Genomic DNA, 16,525 nt, shown 5'->3' with positions numbered 1-16,525 from the left:
GGAAGGTGCGATGGGTGCAGTTGCACCCGTCGCGAATTTCAGTGTCTGCTGAGCAGACACTGAAATTCTTTGTGGGGCCCTCTTACGGGGGCCCCTGCAGTGCCCATGCCATTGGCATGGGCACTGCAGGGGCCCCCAGGGGCCCCACGACCCCCCATACCGCCATCCTGTTCCTGGCGGGAGAACCGCCAGGAACAGGATGGCGGTATGGGGTGTCAGAATCCCCATGGCGGCGCAGCGAGCTGCGCCGCCATGGAGGATTCATTTGGGCAGCGGAAAACCGGCGGGAGACCGCCGGTTTTCCACTTCTGACCGCGGCCTAACCGCCGCAGTCAGAATGCCCTGCGGGGCACCGCCAGCCTGTTGGCGGTGCTCCCGCCAACCCTGGCCCCGGCGGTCATGAATGACCCCCTATATCTGCTTCTGCCAAATGAAACAAGTCGCTCCTGCTAAATGATGATCTGTATTTTGTTGACAAGCTAATTTGACAGCATATCCTGGACTCAATGTGCTCTCGTCTTTTTCCAGGAGAAACAGACCCTGCAATTAGACGACCATGCCTGAGCCGTGAGTGTTGGGATTTTTCTTGTTTAAATGTGGCATTTGTTATGAACTTTTTAAATATCTGATCTAAGGACATTGTTAATGTTTCTCCACCCTCCTGTAATAAAAATAATCATAACTGTATGTGTACCTATATCTACATATGTATATAGATTTATATGTATATATCTATATATTCAGTGAAAAAAACAGAGGTCACAGTGGTGTTATAGTTAGGAAATCGAATTAAAAAAGAAAAACTTAGCAATTCACCAAAAAAAACAAAGGTTAGAGGGAGGTTATAGTGAGGTTCAGATTTTACACGCACAAAACCATAGAAATTCAACAGTTATAGTTATACTTATCTCAAAAAGCTATAACTCGTGCCCCAAGGTAGCTATAACTCGTACTCCTGCCATGCACAGGTTTCTTATCAATAATAATAGATAGCTACATTGAGGGGCTTTGGGTCAGCACTCTTCAACTATTGGTTTGTCAAGTGCCATTAACATTTAGCTTCTGCCCACCATAACATCCATAATGGGTCAATAGTTCAGCGTTCTTAGTCACCGGCTCAGTTGCACTATGAGTGACAACATTTTTCTGATCATATGTGCACATCTATTTAAATACAAAGAGGCAGTGTTGGCATACAAATTGCACCTTCTATTGACAAAAGTTAATGTGGGAAAGGATACTAAACAAGAAACATTTGATTGGTGTTTTTCAGGTATCATACACCCTATTAGCAAGCGTTCAAACCACAGTGGACCACAGAATCCACTGTACTATTTAAGAACCAAAGGAGATACCATAGCACACCAATGGAAGTCCAAAAAATTCAAACTTTTGATCCCGTTCCAAGATTAGCCTTGAAAATGTCATGCATTGTGTGTATCATGTCGGAACATGTGTCAGCTTTTGACTGTTGTTGTGATGACAAATGCAATGTGGATCACAGAACTTTCCATGTTTCAATAAACTCATTTGCCTGGACCAATTGTCTGTAAATCGTTACTTTATGGACTTTTAATTTTTTTGGACTTCCGTTGCAGCGCTATAGTATCTTCTTTTAAACTTAATATGTGCAGACATACCTAAAAGGAAATGTTCTTCAGTGCCTAGGATGGTAGGTCAATATTTTATCATTTGATTCATTCTTTATCCTTTTTTAGTCATCCATATGTGTTTAAACAATGCCTTCAGGTAATAGTAATTAAACGCTCATAAGACATTTGCATTTCACGAATAAGAATCATATTTCAAACCATATGCAACGTCACTGAGAATGTTTTCGATACCTGTCCCAATTATATTTGCTAGGACGCTCTCTACTGTTATATTGAATTTAAATGCAATGATTATTCTCTTTCAATTTAAATCTATTAGTGCATGTTCGAAAAGGGTGCGAGATAGATGGGCATGGATTTACATTTGACATTTCCAGTGCTTTTAGCAGAAGCTCAGATTATCTCTATTCCTTAACTGTCTGTCCCAAAGTTCTTCTATTTCTGTACCTGGCACAACTCTTAGTTACTATCATCCAATCTAGAGAGATCACTCTTCAACCAAGTGCTGTGTTTTTTTGGCCCATTATTTCTAGTTGTTACAGTCAGGATGGTTTTCCTAAACCTGCCTGATTCAGAGGTAATGGAAAATTGATCTGGCAAGGACTTCCAGGTCTGTCTAAACCCATAGGTGTTGGCTACTACCACGAGTTCAATGAAATGATAAGAATGTCATTTTTAGGTCCCATCTATGAGACAGCTTTCAGCTGTTTGAATGTGAAAGCCTCTTTTGGACCACACCCAAAACTTAAAGAGGGCTTAGAACATGCCTAATGCATACCGTTGGTTGCGTTTTTTGTTTTCTCATTACTCGCTTCTTATTCAAGTAAATGAGACAAACATGTTGCCCCTTTTTTCTAGACAGAGACACGTAATTAAAAAGCCATCCTTCCCACTATTTTCTGTACTGCAAAGCTTTCAGTGCTGAGAAGTCGAGCAAAGACACAGGGTCCTGTAGGAAAACCAGCAGTGCTGGAAATGGAAACACTTTTCTCGGGGAACCCTTGGGCATGGGTGGCCACAGACATTTTTTGAGGGGTGGCACCCTCTGTGACCCATCCGCAATGGTCCGCGGCGGCCACGGCCGTACTAGTGCAGGCAGCGTAACACTACGGTGACCCTAGGGTTATGCTGCACTGGGAGCCTGCACACTAGGTGGACCTAAATCCGGGGGGTGAGCAGCACCTTCCCTAAATGCCCCCACTCACAGGGACACATGCTCTTGGGGGTCAAGGTGGACAGCAAAAAGGAGATGGAATCACAAGACACATAAAAAGCGGCCTGACACTCAACTTATACATTTCTTTGTAAAAAATCTTTCACAAAGAAATTCGCACCAATGATAAACGTGCCAGTAAATCTGTTCTGGCTTAATCAGTGGAGAAGGCTGCAATTTCAAAATATCTAATAGGGTTAATGTACCTGCCCTTGAGAGTTTTGTCTGCCTAGTAAATCTCAGGGAATGTTAATCATGGTAAAATAGATCGGATGGTTAAAGCAGTGGCTGGAGAGGTCTCTGTTTTGTTTAATCACAGTTTTGACTCCTGAAGTAGCATAGAGGGTTAGTGTGTCTCTTCGAAAGCACATGACAGATTATTATGTTATGTTCATAGTTAAGTTGGTTACTGCATTTGACTCAGTGTTCCTTTTATTACTTACATTTCATAAATTGCAATTTATCTAATATAGCAAAGTGAGCTATTAACCGGCATCAATGGCCTTCACAATATGCAAGGCATGGGTTAAAAACCTTATTGATTTCTCCCAATCTGTTGTTATAAGGCAGCTAAAAGGGTTTCTTTGGGTAGTAATGAAGAACATCACCAAACACTGTGTTAAGTTTTAACTCTTCATTTTATGATTCTCTCGGCCATACAATCTTAGCATATAATCTCTAACAGAAAAGACAATGTGTGACTCCTACACCTTGCAACCCTCTTTGTCTTATGTAACATCCTGTACATTGAAGTACACTACAAAGTTATATGACATATTGTCAATGTACAATGTACAATGTGTCTGTGTGATGTGAAGTGCTCTGACACTCTGCAGTGGGTTGAGTAGTGTTATACAAGTATTAAATAATAAAGAGAAAGTGCTATTTAAATTGTTATTCATGTAAATACTCATACATACTGATACATCTGACATTCTTTCAGTGCATGCATATCGCTTACATATAGGGCGTTGCAAAAAGTAAAAAACCTGCCCCCAAATTTCAAAAGTACTTAAGTTCCCAAGAAGTACTTGTGAAGTGACAACAAGCTGTCTGCCTTTGTTTCCTCATTGGATTTACATCTGTTAGCTTCTAGATAGCTCCCATCAAGATTTCTACTCCAAAAAAGAGGGATGGTGGCCCTTGAAATTGCACTTTGTTTTGGGCCCAAGCTGGAAGAGAAAATAAAAAGTCCCCTCATCACCTGCACCTCGCTGCTCCAAGCTGACAACGTGCAGGCATTGCTGAATTGTGTGCCGGTGTTGGCAAATTACACCTGGACCTGTTGAGCATATTTCACTGGGGCCAGACTTATCCCCAATCTGGCTGAATTAATTCATTACTTACTGGTAATTCTCATTGCTCCCAATACCCAGTTTCTCGTCCTAGTACTCACTTCAGTGAGGTGTTTCACATCTACCAGGCCCACGTGTCATAGCCAGATCCAATCAAAAAGTTCCACTTAACCCCTACCTTCCCTCCTTCCTTTCCTATCCTCCAATTACCCTTTAACAATATAAGGGCAAGGAGCCCAGAAAATGACCTGAGCATCTCAAAGCAAAAGAACTCGGAAGGAGTCAGGTATTAATCTGGGAAGGAACGACAAGGGTGGGACATAAGCATTGGTACGAGAAACAGGGTATTCAAAGTAATGAGAATTACCGGTAAGGCATGAATTCATTACCTCCTCAACCTTATTTCTCATCCCAAGACTTATTTCAGTGAGGATATACCAAAGCAAAAACAGAACAACCTGACTCCCCAAAAAATAAAAAATAAACAAGACATTGTCTTTGAAGGAACATTCCTCGAAGGCTCAACCCTAAGATGAGATGGAAACAATTGGGCATGTTTCTGGTTTCTGAAAGCCTTATGGAGCATAGGTTCCAAATCATCGCCAAAAAGACAGCTGCCAGTAAAGGGCATGAGCAACAACCCGACTCCTGAGCAGAATCCACCTTCCATTCATTAAGAGACACATGTCAGCGAGCTGAGACAGAAGAAGCCGTGGCAGAAGCAGAGGCCTTCAACATATCACAAGACATGTCCGCCAGAAACTTGGCCTGAGTCCCCATATAAGAAAACAAAGAAGAACAATCAATTCCCTCCTACAGTGCCAGAGCCAGAGAATGGAAGTCCTGGACCAAAGATGTAGAAGCATACACAGTATAAATTGCAGCCCTAAGAGCCAGGGTCAGGCCCAAAAAGGACTTTTTTAAAGAGGCCTCTACCCTGTCACAGATGGACTCTCTCTCCTAGGCTAGACTGCTGGTTTAGGGATGACAGCACTTTTGTTTGTAGACAGCTGAGTCACTTCTACAGCACGTTGCACTTGTCGCCCCAACCCTCCCAGCTCACAAGCAGTACCTCACCAAAAGCCCAAACAGTAAAAGGTGATTTCTGGCAGCCTTTAGCATGGACCCTAGATTGCGACATCTCAGAGGAGTTGTGGTGGAAATGAAGCTACCCTTTTCTCATGTTAGCAACAAGTCTCAGTCACACACAGGCAATGAAGGGGATGCAGGAAAATGTTCAATAGATTTATTGAAAAGACTGCAATCTACGATAAAATACATGAGCTGGAATGATTAGGATAACAAACAATAAGAGAAGCATAATTGTGAAGATGAGAGCCATAAATACAAAGACCCCCACCATCTTGTAATTAACATGAAATGCAAAATCCCTAGCATAGAGAATCTAATATCTAACCAAATGAGAGCTAGGTGTGATAAATCTTTTCTGCCAGTACCATGTCCACGAGAAGTGCCCCCAACCCTTGTTACCTTGGAATGGGGTCTCAAAGGTCAGACTCCATGGTGACACGAAGGCTGAGTTATGCAGCAAGGTGAAGTGAAGTGTAGATGGCATTTGGAAGGAATCCATCTGATAACATTATCTGTTTGAGATGTATTTATACAGATCATGTAGGACCCCTGACGCAGGTATGTTCCCAAACAATTGATAAGGAGGCGAACTTGTGGCAGCAATTATGTAAACAATCCCCAACAAGTCTACATTATGTTCCTGTCACACGTAAGTGAGAAAGGGACATGATGTGAATACCTACATACATCACTTGATTATGTCCTGATAGTGACGCCTTCACAGAGTGGCACTGATAATGCAAATCAAAACATTTTATAACAATAAACAATAGCAGCTATCTTAAAATAAATAATAAAATAAATGGACTAAAACAGTGCACGCTAAATAGGTTAAAAGTTAGTAGGTGACGGGGTCAAAGGCCTGCAAGCCAAAGGGCTAAGCTAATCTCCTGTGCCCCAGTAAAACTAAATAGGATTCACTACAGCTCTACGGTCCACAAAATCAGAAATGGGAACCTCTTCATACAAAATGGATGGACGACCAGCCAAATGAGAAAGAAAGGGGATCAATCTTCAAGGAAGAAGGAAACTCAGGCCCATATTTATACTTTTTTAGCGCCACATTTGCGCCGCTTTTTGATGCAAAAATGATGCAAACTTACAAAATACAATTGTATTTTGCAAGTTTGTGCCGCTTTTGCGTCAAAAAATGGCGCAAATGCGGTGCTAAAAAAGTATACATATGGGCCTCAATATCACCTTTAGCAAGAGGATAAAGGCAAGTCAAGAACCGTGGGAGTTCTGCCTTCTCTGGATCCTTCCATTCCTGCAGAAGAAGATCGAACACCTACTTGTTAACTATCTGTGAAGTAGGGGGGCGAGAATGAAACTGTTGGAAAAGAGCAGAACTAGGACCAGGAACAACATCCTCCATAGGGATACCCAGGTTGTCCCCCAAATAGCAGAATAGGGCCAAAATATCTGACTTTTGAAGACATTTGGAGCAAGGCAGCGCCTCCGTTATGGAGAGTAAACATCCTCATCATATTCAGGAGAAGACCAGGAACAGGAACAGGAAGGAGAGGACACCATCAAAGAGGAGACTGAAGAGGTGGGGCGAGGAGGAAGAATACATGAACACCCAGAATCTTTAGAACTCTGAAAGGCATCAAAGAGAGAGACAAAAAGCATTTGAAATTGATCCTTTGAAAGACCCAGGCTATGAGAGGAGCTAGGAAGAACCTCCTCCTTCCAAGGACGTTTCCGCCCCTCCTGTGCATCGCTAGAGCAATGGTGGCACTTAGCTGATCTCTTCCTGTGATCCAAGTTGAAAATGACACAAAAGGGGAAGAGCAAAAAGAATTTAAGGACAAAAAGGACCCCAGGTAGGCCAAACCAAGGCCTGCACAAAAACCTGAAAAAAATTAAAACAGGCGAGGCACAGACACAAGACATGATCGAAAATACACAGAAACATAACCCCCTAGCATACAAAAATAGGGTTAACAGAGAAGCAAAAGTGCAAAAGAAATCAAAGAAGATTGCATGGTAAAAAAAACATTTTTTTTCTTTCTCAGTTTCCATTCACATACCATTTTTTATGTATTTTTATTATTATTATTTTTTGTAGTTTAAAAAAGAAGACAAGACTACACCAGGAACAGAATCCTCTAAGTACAGCCTCAGACACTGCAACCTGAACCCCAGACCACCAGAGACCTGGAGTAGAACCCTCACCATTCAGTGGGAGAGACTATAACTGAAACCATTAGGGCCAAACAGCGAAGAGCAGCATGTTAGAAATGGGGTCTCAAGTTGGCAGTCATTTACACACTGTCCAAGTAAGGGCCCTCACTCTGGTCAGGGTAGGGAGATACACACCAATGATACCCCCTGCTCACTCCCTAGGTAGCTTGGCACAAGCAGTCAGGCTTATCTCAGAAGCAATGTGTAAAGTATTTGTACAAACACACACAGTAACACAGTGAAAACCCCACAAAATGAGACCACACCAGTTTAGAAAAATAGCCAATATTTATCTAAATTAAACAAGACTACAATGACAAAAATCCAACATACACAAGCAACGATATGAATTTTTAAAGTAAAAAGAGCCTTAATCCATAGAAACCAATGAATGCGTTGTTTTAGCACAAAGTACCTGGTATGCACCAAAAATAATGCTGCATGGGCGAGCATGCATCGGAAAAGCAAGCAATGCATCAATTCCTTACTCACAAGTGAGGCTGTGCATCAATTCTTTCTCTGCAGGGCAAGTGATGCGTTGAGTCTTTCATCACAGGAAGGATGTTCATCAATTTCCAGACAAGCAGCCTCAGGTCTGTGTGGTGATATTGCAGGTTTTGACGCCCAGGGATGATGGGTGGAAAATCTGGATGCACGGCAGCAATGAATCCATGCTAAGCTGGTGATGCATCGATTTTACCAGCGATGCTTGATTTTTCGGCCATGGTGCAGGCGCTGCATTGATTTTTCTGGATTTACCAGCTTCTCCTTTCAAGGGCCCAGGGACTGGATGTGGCACCACTTGGCAGGTTAGGGATCTCAGCAAAAGATCCCAGGTGCTCACAAATGAAGTCTTTGATGGCCCTGAGACTTCAGAACAGGAGGCAAGCTCAGGTAAAGCTCTTGGACAATCTTCACAAGCAGGTTACACAGCAAAGTCCAGCCTTTGTCCTCTTTAAGGCAGAAGCAGCAACTGCATGCCAACCCAGCAAAGCACATACAGCAAAGGGGCAGTACTCCTCCTCCAGCTCTTCAGCTCTTCTCCTTGGCAGAGGTTCCATTTGATCCAGAAGTCTTCCAAAAGTCTGGGGTTTTGGGCCCACTACTTATACTAATTTCTGCCTTTAAGTTGGCAAACTTCAAAGGAAAGTCTCTGTTGTTCACAACATTCTGCCTTGCCTAGGCCTGGCCCCAGACACACACAAGGGGGTTGGAGACTGCATTGTGTGAGGACAATCACAACCCTTTCAGGTGCAGGTGTCAGCTTCTCCCTCCCCAGTCTAGCCCAGGAGACTCATCAGAATATGTATGACACTCCTCAGGTCCCTTTATATCACTGTCTAGAGGGAAGTCACAAACAGCCCAACAGTCAGTCTGGCTCAGACGTGGATTCCACAGGGAGGCAGAGGCACAGAATGGTTAAGCAAGAATATGCCCACTTTCTAAAAGTGGTATTTTTAAACAGACAATCTCAGAATCAAATCTATCAAAAGATGTATGTAGGAAAGTACCCCCTTTTTGGCATGTTTAACCCCACTTTTTTCCTGCTGTGAGTGTGTTTTGACTGTTTTCACTGGGATCCTGCTAATCAGGACCCCAGTGATTGTGCTCTCTCCCTTTAAATTTGGTTGCTTAGGACTTTGCACACTCCACAATTGGCATACTGGTGACCCCATTTAAGTCCCCAGTATATGGTACCTAGGTGCCCAGGGCATTGGGGCACTAGGAGATCCTCATGGGCTGCAGCATGTATTATGCCACCCATGGGAGCCCATGCAAAATGTGTCTGCTGGCTTGCCATTGCAGCCTCTGTGAAAAAATGCATGTACCCTTTTACTTCAGGTCACTGCACCAGTTCACTGTAAGTCACCCCTATGGTAGATCTTCCTAGCCCAGAGGGCTGGGTGCAGGTACCTGTGCGTGAGGGCACCCCTGCATGAGCAAATGTGCCCCTACAAACTCCAGTTCCATTAAATTGGACTTTGCAAGTGCAGGAAAGCCATTTTACCTGTGTACTGGAGACAGGTCACAGACTGCGTGGATTCTCTCTCCTCAGGAGCTGCGTGGATCCTGCATCACAGGTGGTGGTTTGGAGTAGTCCGCTTTGTGCTCTCTATTAGCTGTCAACTTAGGAAATGGTAAGCCCTTGCCTATCCTTGCAGGACAGTACCCCTCTGTGCAGCCTCTGCACCGCAACTCTTGCAGCCACCAAGGCCTGTTTGTTCCTCCTCTTAGGGATCTTCAGGCTAACCCCAGCCCCCAGCACTCCTTCCTGCAAAGCACAGTCTCCTGCCTGCTGCTCCAGTGACATGGGGCTCCTCTTCAGGTGTGCTGAGTGGGCCTCACCATGACTCCTGTGCCTGCTGCCAGTGGGTTGCCTGTGGGGGCTGCCTCCTCCTCTTGTGATTCTCCCAGCTACTGAGGGTCACCCTGGACCTCGCTAGTTGGGTCGAGTCCCCTGGGCCTTGCTGGTCCTCTTCAGCCTTGCAAACCTTCTTCTCCATCTTTTGCATTTGCCAAGGCTTGTTGGTGGTTTTCCAGCACCACTGACTGACTGCATCATGACTGCCGTTCTGAGACATCACTTGCATCACTTTTGGAACTCCTCTTCTGCTTCTGTGCTGCACTGCTGACTTTCTTCGTCCACTGTCGACCTGGTCCTGCATCCACAGAAGGGTGGGTAGTGGGTAGTCCTGCCACAACCGGAAACTCCATCTCAAACTGGACTCGGTCCCCTTCCTTTGCAGGTCCTCTTCTGTCAGGATCTTTTTCCAAAGTCCTCCTGTTGGTTTTGTGGAAAACTAGGTAATTACCTCTGCTCTCCTGGTCGCTGGGGGTCACTCTGGTACTCACCTCTTGGGGTTCCTAGTTCCTCCAGCCCCCCTCTACTCCCAGTTCCTTGGGTGGGGGACTGCCTCCAGGCCAACAACCCCCAGCAGAGTGCCCAGAACCATGCCAAAACAGGGTAACAAAAAGAAGGGGAATGAAACAACATCAAGAGGCCCAGCCTCCCAGGGCTCACTTGAGCGGAACAGCTCAGGACCTGAGCAGACCGAAAAAACATGTCATTTTCTGGGCTCCTTGTCCTTATATTGGTATAGGGTAATTGGAGATAGGGAAGGAGTGAGGGGAGGTATTAAGTGCAACTTTTTGATTGGATCTGGCTAGGACACGTGGGCCTGGGTAAAGGTGAAATACCTCACTGAAGTAAGTCTCGGGATGAAAAATAGGGTTGAGGAGCTAATAAAAGCGGCCGGATCGGGGATCAGTCTGGTCCTCCCTTCTTTCCAGCAGTGAAAGCCAGAATAAAACATATTCTGCTATTTGTCGACACATACCTAGTGTATATGCATAATAATGAAGTGAAAGAAATATAAAATCGCGTTGATTCCTTGTCAAAACAAAGAGATTTCGCTAACACTTCTAAACAAACACTGCAAATATTTATTATTGTGATTCCGTTGCTATTGAGAAGCCTGTGGTGCAAATCTGCCCACAGGTTAAATATGCGCCCTTAGCAGAAATTCCTTGAAATGCATGTCCCACAGAATTCACTAGTGTTAACACTCGTGTGCTGCTAGTTTTGCTGGTGACTGAAGTGGTACTGTGGTGAATTCGTTCTCATATGACACTCATCACTCGATGTCATCAGCCTCGAAATCTAAAAATTCAGTCCCTCTGCCTGCGCTGACATCGTCAAGACAAAGTTGTCATCTCCACTGAGGTCATCATCAGGCTAATTCATGTTTTATAGCCCTGAAGAGCACTACCTCTTTCGGTCCCAAACTGTTGCCAAATGTACATAATCTCTCTTTCTCTGTCTCGCTCACTCACTAATCCACCACATGTAGGGTTACTCATCAACTCAAGTAAAACCAACATGCCTACAAAATACATTTCTCAATCGAGGTAGAAGGAGGGGTCTCAGTCACAAAAGAATGGGTGGATTTTACTAGGGAGAGGCGGTAGGTAGTCTTTTCCACAGACAAGGTTTGTACCACAACACCATAGTTACAGTAACCGCCAGTGGCATCAAGACCTGCCTGGATATCAGTTAGTATGCATCCATGTTGAAAGAAGACACACGATGTGAATCCTTATACTCAGCAGATGCAAATGTTCCTCAAGGTAGAAACTTAGCAAAATCACTGTGGCGCATCTGGAGGGACTCATGACACAAGAATCTTGAGCAAGAAACCATGCTAAGTATGCAAGAAATCGTGCTCTCAGAAACAGGGTAGAACAATGTTTCTATGGGCATCAAAACTATTTGGACACCCTCATTCCCCAACAGCCTCCTTCCCACCACAAGTGAGATGCATAAAACCTGCTCTCTGGCTATCAAAGTGCTGCTAATTGTAGCGAGTGTGGGCTCCTTAAGGCCTTATTTGCCGGCAACAAACCGGTGCCATTCATTCTAAGAGCTTACAGTGGCTGCCCATTCATTGTGCCTGAATCACATGCCTTAAAAGACACAATTTAATTCCACACTGTATACAAATGGGTGCAGGTGTTCATAGTGAACAACGCCTTATACATTCACTAAGCCCGTAGCGCATTCTGCTCTTCTCTTCTCAAAACAGAAGTAATGTTTACCACTCCTCACATGATCACACAGAGAGAGACAGTTGTGAACACCACCACACATGCATAAACAACGCGGTCGGAACCACAACCGTGTCTCTACCACGCATGTGTTTATCGTGAATGCCTTTACCACGCATGCCTTTACAACGGGTTTCGTTGTAAAATCATGGTTGGTAAAGGAATATGCGTGGCAAATTGCAACCCGCTGCCCCTTCGTCCTGCCCCTAACGCTCAATACCCCAGCCCTGCAACCCACCCGCCCCAACCTTTAAAATGTCCCCCCACTCTCAGTTTTAAAGCTGACATCCACCCCTGAAAACTGCCTCTTACCCCGCTGCCCTACAACCTGACCCAGCTCCTAAAACTACCCCGACGTCCCCACCCTGAACCCTGAAACCCTGCTCTCTGTCAAAAAAACTACCCCGACCCCCCCACACGCCCTGAGCCCTAAAACCGCCATCACCCCTAAAAACTACCCCCACAACACCTGGGCCCATCCCCACTTACCTCTCCTGATTCTTCCTGTTCTGTTCTTCTCCACCTATATACAAAGTTAGATCGCAGACCGCTCTCTGCCTTAACCATGCATATTTCGTAGTTTAGGCATATGCGTGGTTAAGGCAGAGATCCGGAGAGTCGTGGTCAGGCCAGCAGTGTTACGCGTACGTTGAAGCGGCACTTCATTTTTAAGGCCGTTTCCCCACAGAGACACACACTTTCTCTTTCATTTCCTCATCCTGCAGGAACATGGACTTTCTCTTTCATTGTCTCATTGTGCAGACTAAAGCTCGTTGTTTCCCTCTCACTCTTTCCCAATACTGATACGTGCACTTTCTTTCCCTCAACTTTCCACATCAGTCAAATGCACACTCTGCTTCTCTCTCATTTCTTCTTTATATAGTTGCAGGTGCTTGTTGTTTCCTTCTGCTACTCTGCATTGAATTCCCTGCGTGTTAACATCTTTCTATTAAGGAGACAGAAGCTGACTTTAAAACGTTTTATTTTTTAAAGTAGCCAGACTTAAGAGCTACTTTTAAACCATGCTGTCATGCAGGGAAAGATATTTGGTGGAGCATTCAGAGTTCCCCTCGACAACTGTTGGATTCTTCCAGAGCTGTCTGCCAGTGTTCACAAAGCGGATGCTACCGTTACACATCCGGTTCAGGGGACCTCATGGCGGACAAAGTCTGATGGGCCCCAGCTGTGGTGATTGAGGTTGTTTCTCACGTATGTTTGGGGTCTGACCTACTATTGCTATGCAAACTGGGCCAATCAAAAACCTATCCACGCTTTATTCTCAGGGTAGTGAGGGACAGCAGACTAAGGCAGGGCTTCTCAGGGAGGTAGTGTGGGGGACAAGAGCTCAGAGCTAGACAGTCAGCCAACAGACAGGTTAACTAAATGTTCAACCCTGTGCTTGTCTTTTAAAAGTAAGTACTTTAATCACATAACAGACTAATTGCTATTAGGTTACCTAATACAGGGCTGTATCCCTGGTTGCATCCTCGGTAAGTACTATACCCTCAAACCCCTGCTTCAGTATTCCCCGCCCACCCAGGAGACCCAAGCAATTACTGTGCCTGTCATCGGTGGCAGAGGCTTTACATGCAGATTAGGTCACCGTTCAACTCCATGGGGCTTGGATGCACAACTCAGCCAGACGTTTGGCCCCAAAGTTTATGTTGGGTAGAAAGCATCAAGTCGGTGTGCTTACCTTCCTTTCTGCATCTCAGTCCTTTGTTCTGATTGCGGTTGAAGTATAGTGCCTGTGTAGTAAATCTCACATGCCGTGTGCTGTGATGTGAGTGGCCGGTGCCCTCCGTTCTCATACCAGCCTCTCCTCGGCATACCATTAAACGATCAGTGGTGTAGGTCCAGCTCTCACAGTACAGCTGATCTAGCAGTTGCAGGCCCTCAGGCTGTCGGACTTCACTCAAGCCATATTGCGTCGGTATAAGTCTCCACATACCTTCACCATCAGTTTAGACTTCAGTGCTAATTGGCTTCCTCCTTCAGCAATCTTTTGTTGCAGCCACACGGGCCAAAAGGGCTCCACTGTGCAGCAATGCGTATTCCTCTCTTCTAGTGTCGGCAGTGGCCGCACCAGCCCATGGCCTGCACCAGCTGTCGGTGGACAGGGCCACACTCAAGCTAGTAAAATCTTTGACTGTCAGTCCTCATGCAGCACCTTGCAGAGCAATCTAGAGGAAAAAAGATATGGGTTGCTCCTGGTTTCATTCTCTAATACATTCCACTTTCTCTGACTGTTTCTCACACAGGAAACACACTTGACTTCTCCTTATAGACAGAGTATCCTCATTCAGGGTCAGGACCACTCCTTCCCTTACTCAGCAGGCCGGGCTGATTCTAAGCACTAGGATACCATCAGGTGCTCCAGGAAAATGTGCAGATTTCAGGTGATGTTCCCTCATGTCTGGGAGACTGGCTGCCAGTCAAAGACCAGTCCTGATTGCACAGCAGCTCTTCTAGTACTCTGCAGAGCACTCCCTCCCATAGTCAAGAAAACCCTGGACTCAACAAAGTGGGGTGATTTAGTTCCCACTTTTAAACACATTTTCTCAACAAAGGATGAGGATTCCTTGTCACAAACTTCAGAATCATTGTGGGGTGGTTCTCTTTTATGGGTCATTCTCAAGAGACTCTTCAGACACAGTCTTTTTGAAAAGTGATGCTTCTCACAGCAGGTAGCACTGGAGCTATTTCCAAGCAGAAATAACCACAATGTAAGGTTTCTGCACATGGTTCTCATTAGCTTTTCTGAACTGGTTAACAGTTACTGATAAATGGGCAGGCCTAGCCTGGGAACTTCTCCACCTTCAACATCATAAAATGTAGTGCTGCCCTTTGCCTCACCAATCCATCAAATCGCAGTGCTCAGAAACAACCAATCAGCTGCCCTTTTCTAACAAAGTATTCATGGAATTTCTGGAGGCAACACTTTCTCCATCCTCATCACTTCATTGTCTAAAGTTCCATCCTCCAAGAACAGGAATGCAGGCACTACACTTCCGCTGTCTAGGGAAGCTGTCATCATCCTCTACTTGGTTCCATACTAAACCATACTAAATGATGGGCATTCAAAATTAATCCCACTGCCTTCATTATTCAGACTCTATTTCTCTCTCTATCAGTCCATCTCTCTCTTTCTTACACACACACACACACACACACACACACACACACACACTTGTACTAACTACCAAGCATGGATCACGGGCCCACTGTACGAACTGTGCACACCCTACATACACATGTGATAACTCCAGAACAGAGACATTGCGAAATTCCAACATTTTCAAAATCCAGCCAAGAAAAACACCACATTCCCTCCTTCATGGCAAAGCTACCTTGGTTAACCACAGAACATTAACTAACACAGGGTTTTCCAACTTACGTGGAAAGCCGTCAAGACTGCGCCACTTTTGAAACACAGGGATGTGTCATAATTACAAAAATATGGCGCACCCCTGTGTTTCTCCCCGCGCCAAAGCTAAATTTAGCTGCCAACGCAGGCACCCTTGCACCATACTGCAAGGGTGTCTGCAGTTAGGGGTGGGATTGCTTATGTGCAGGAAGGACTCCCTTCCTGCACATAAACAATCCACAATCACAAGTTGGCACTTCTAAGTGTGCTGCAGGATGCACCACATATAGAAGTATCAAATTGTCATTTTTGAATGATTGTTTATGTGCAGAAAGGGACACCTTCCTGTACATAAATAATAATTCATGGCCTTTAGTTCTTTCTATGTATGCTGCAAAATGCAGCACACATAGAAAAAGCAAAAATGAGGAGGAATAAAAGTATTGCTCCCCTTTGCACCATGCTAATGCCACCCCTGGGGTGGTGTTAGTATTTGGTGCTGCCACAGATTTATGATTTCTCTTAAATCTGGGGCAGCGTCGTTAGCCCCTGCCGCAGAAAACTACTTCGATGGGGCCCATATTTACAAGGAGGCGATAAGCCGCAAAAAGTGTCTTAATGCCTTCTTGTAAATATGGTGCAGTGAATAGCGCCACCAGAACGCCACTAAAAGTGATGCTCCAGTGGCATTAGGGCCTTGTAAATCTGGCTCTTAGGTTTATGGACAGAGTACTAGATATCTTGCTAGAATCGCAAAGTCCCTTCTTGTGGTACCAGTTATATCCTGGCCCTTGGCCCTCAGATACACATAAAGTAAAATAGATTTGCCATTTTGAGGCTATTTGATTTTTCACAGTTGTCTGGCATGTTTCTATGAATATGATGATCTTTGCACGTGTATTTGTTTGAGAAGCTGTGCCTTTATAACTTTCAGTTTTGCATTTTGAAAGTATGCATTTTTTCACTTTCTGTCTCTTCCTTTTGCTTGCCCCCTGCGGATGAACTATGAAGAGAGGTGAGTTATAATTTGGTTCTCGTTCTCCATTTTTTGTCTTTTCATAGTCTCTTCGTTTGGTGCTTTTACCACGTTCTCCTCATTTCTATTCCTTATTCTGCTACGACCCCTTTCTCTTTATCCTTTCTTTTCTTAAGT

This window comes from Pleurodeles waltl, chromosome 6 (assembly GCF_031143425.1).
Source record: "Pleurodeles waltl isolate 20211129_DDA chromosome 6, aPleWal1.hap1.20221129, whole genome shotgun sequence".
NCBI classification, from domain to species: domain Eukaryota; kingdom Metazoa; phylum Chordata; class Amphibia; order Caudata; family Salamandridae; genus Pleurodeles; species Pleurodeles waltl.
The sequence above is the reverse complement of the archived record's forward strand: the minus strand, read 5'-3'. Positions refer to the sequence as shown.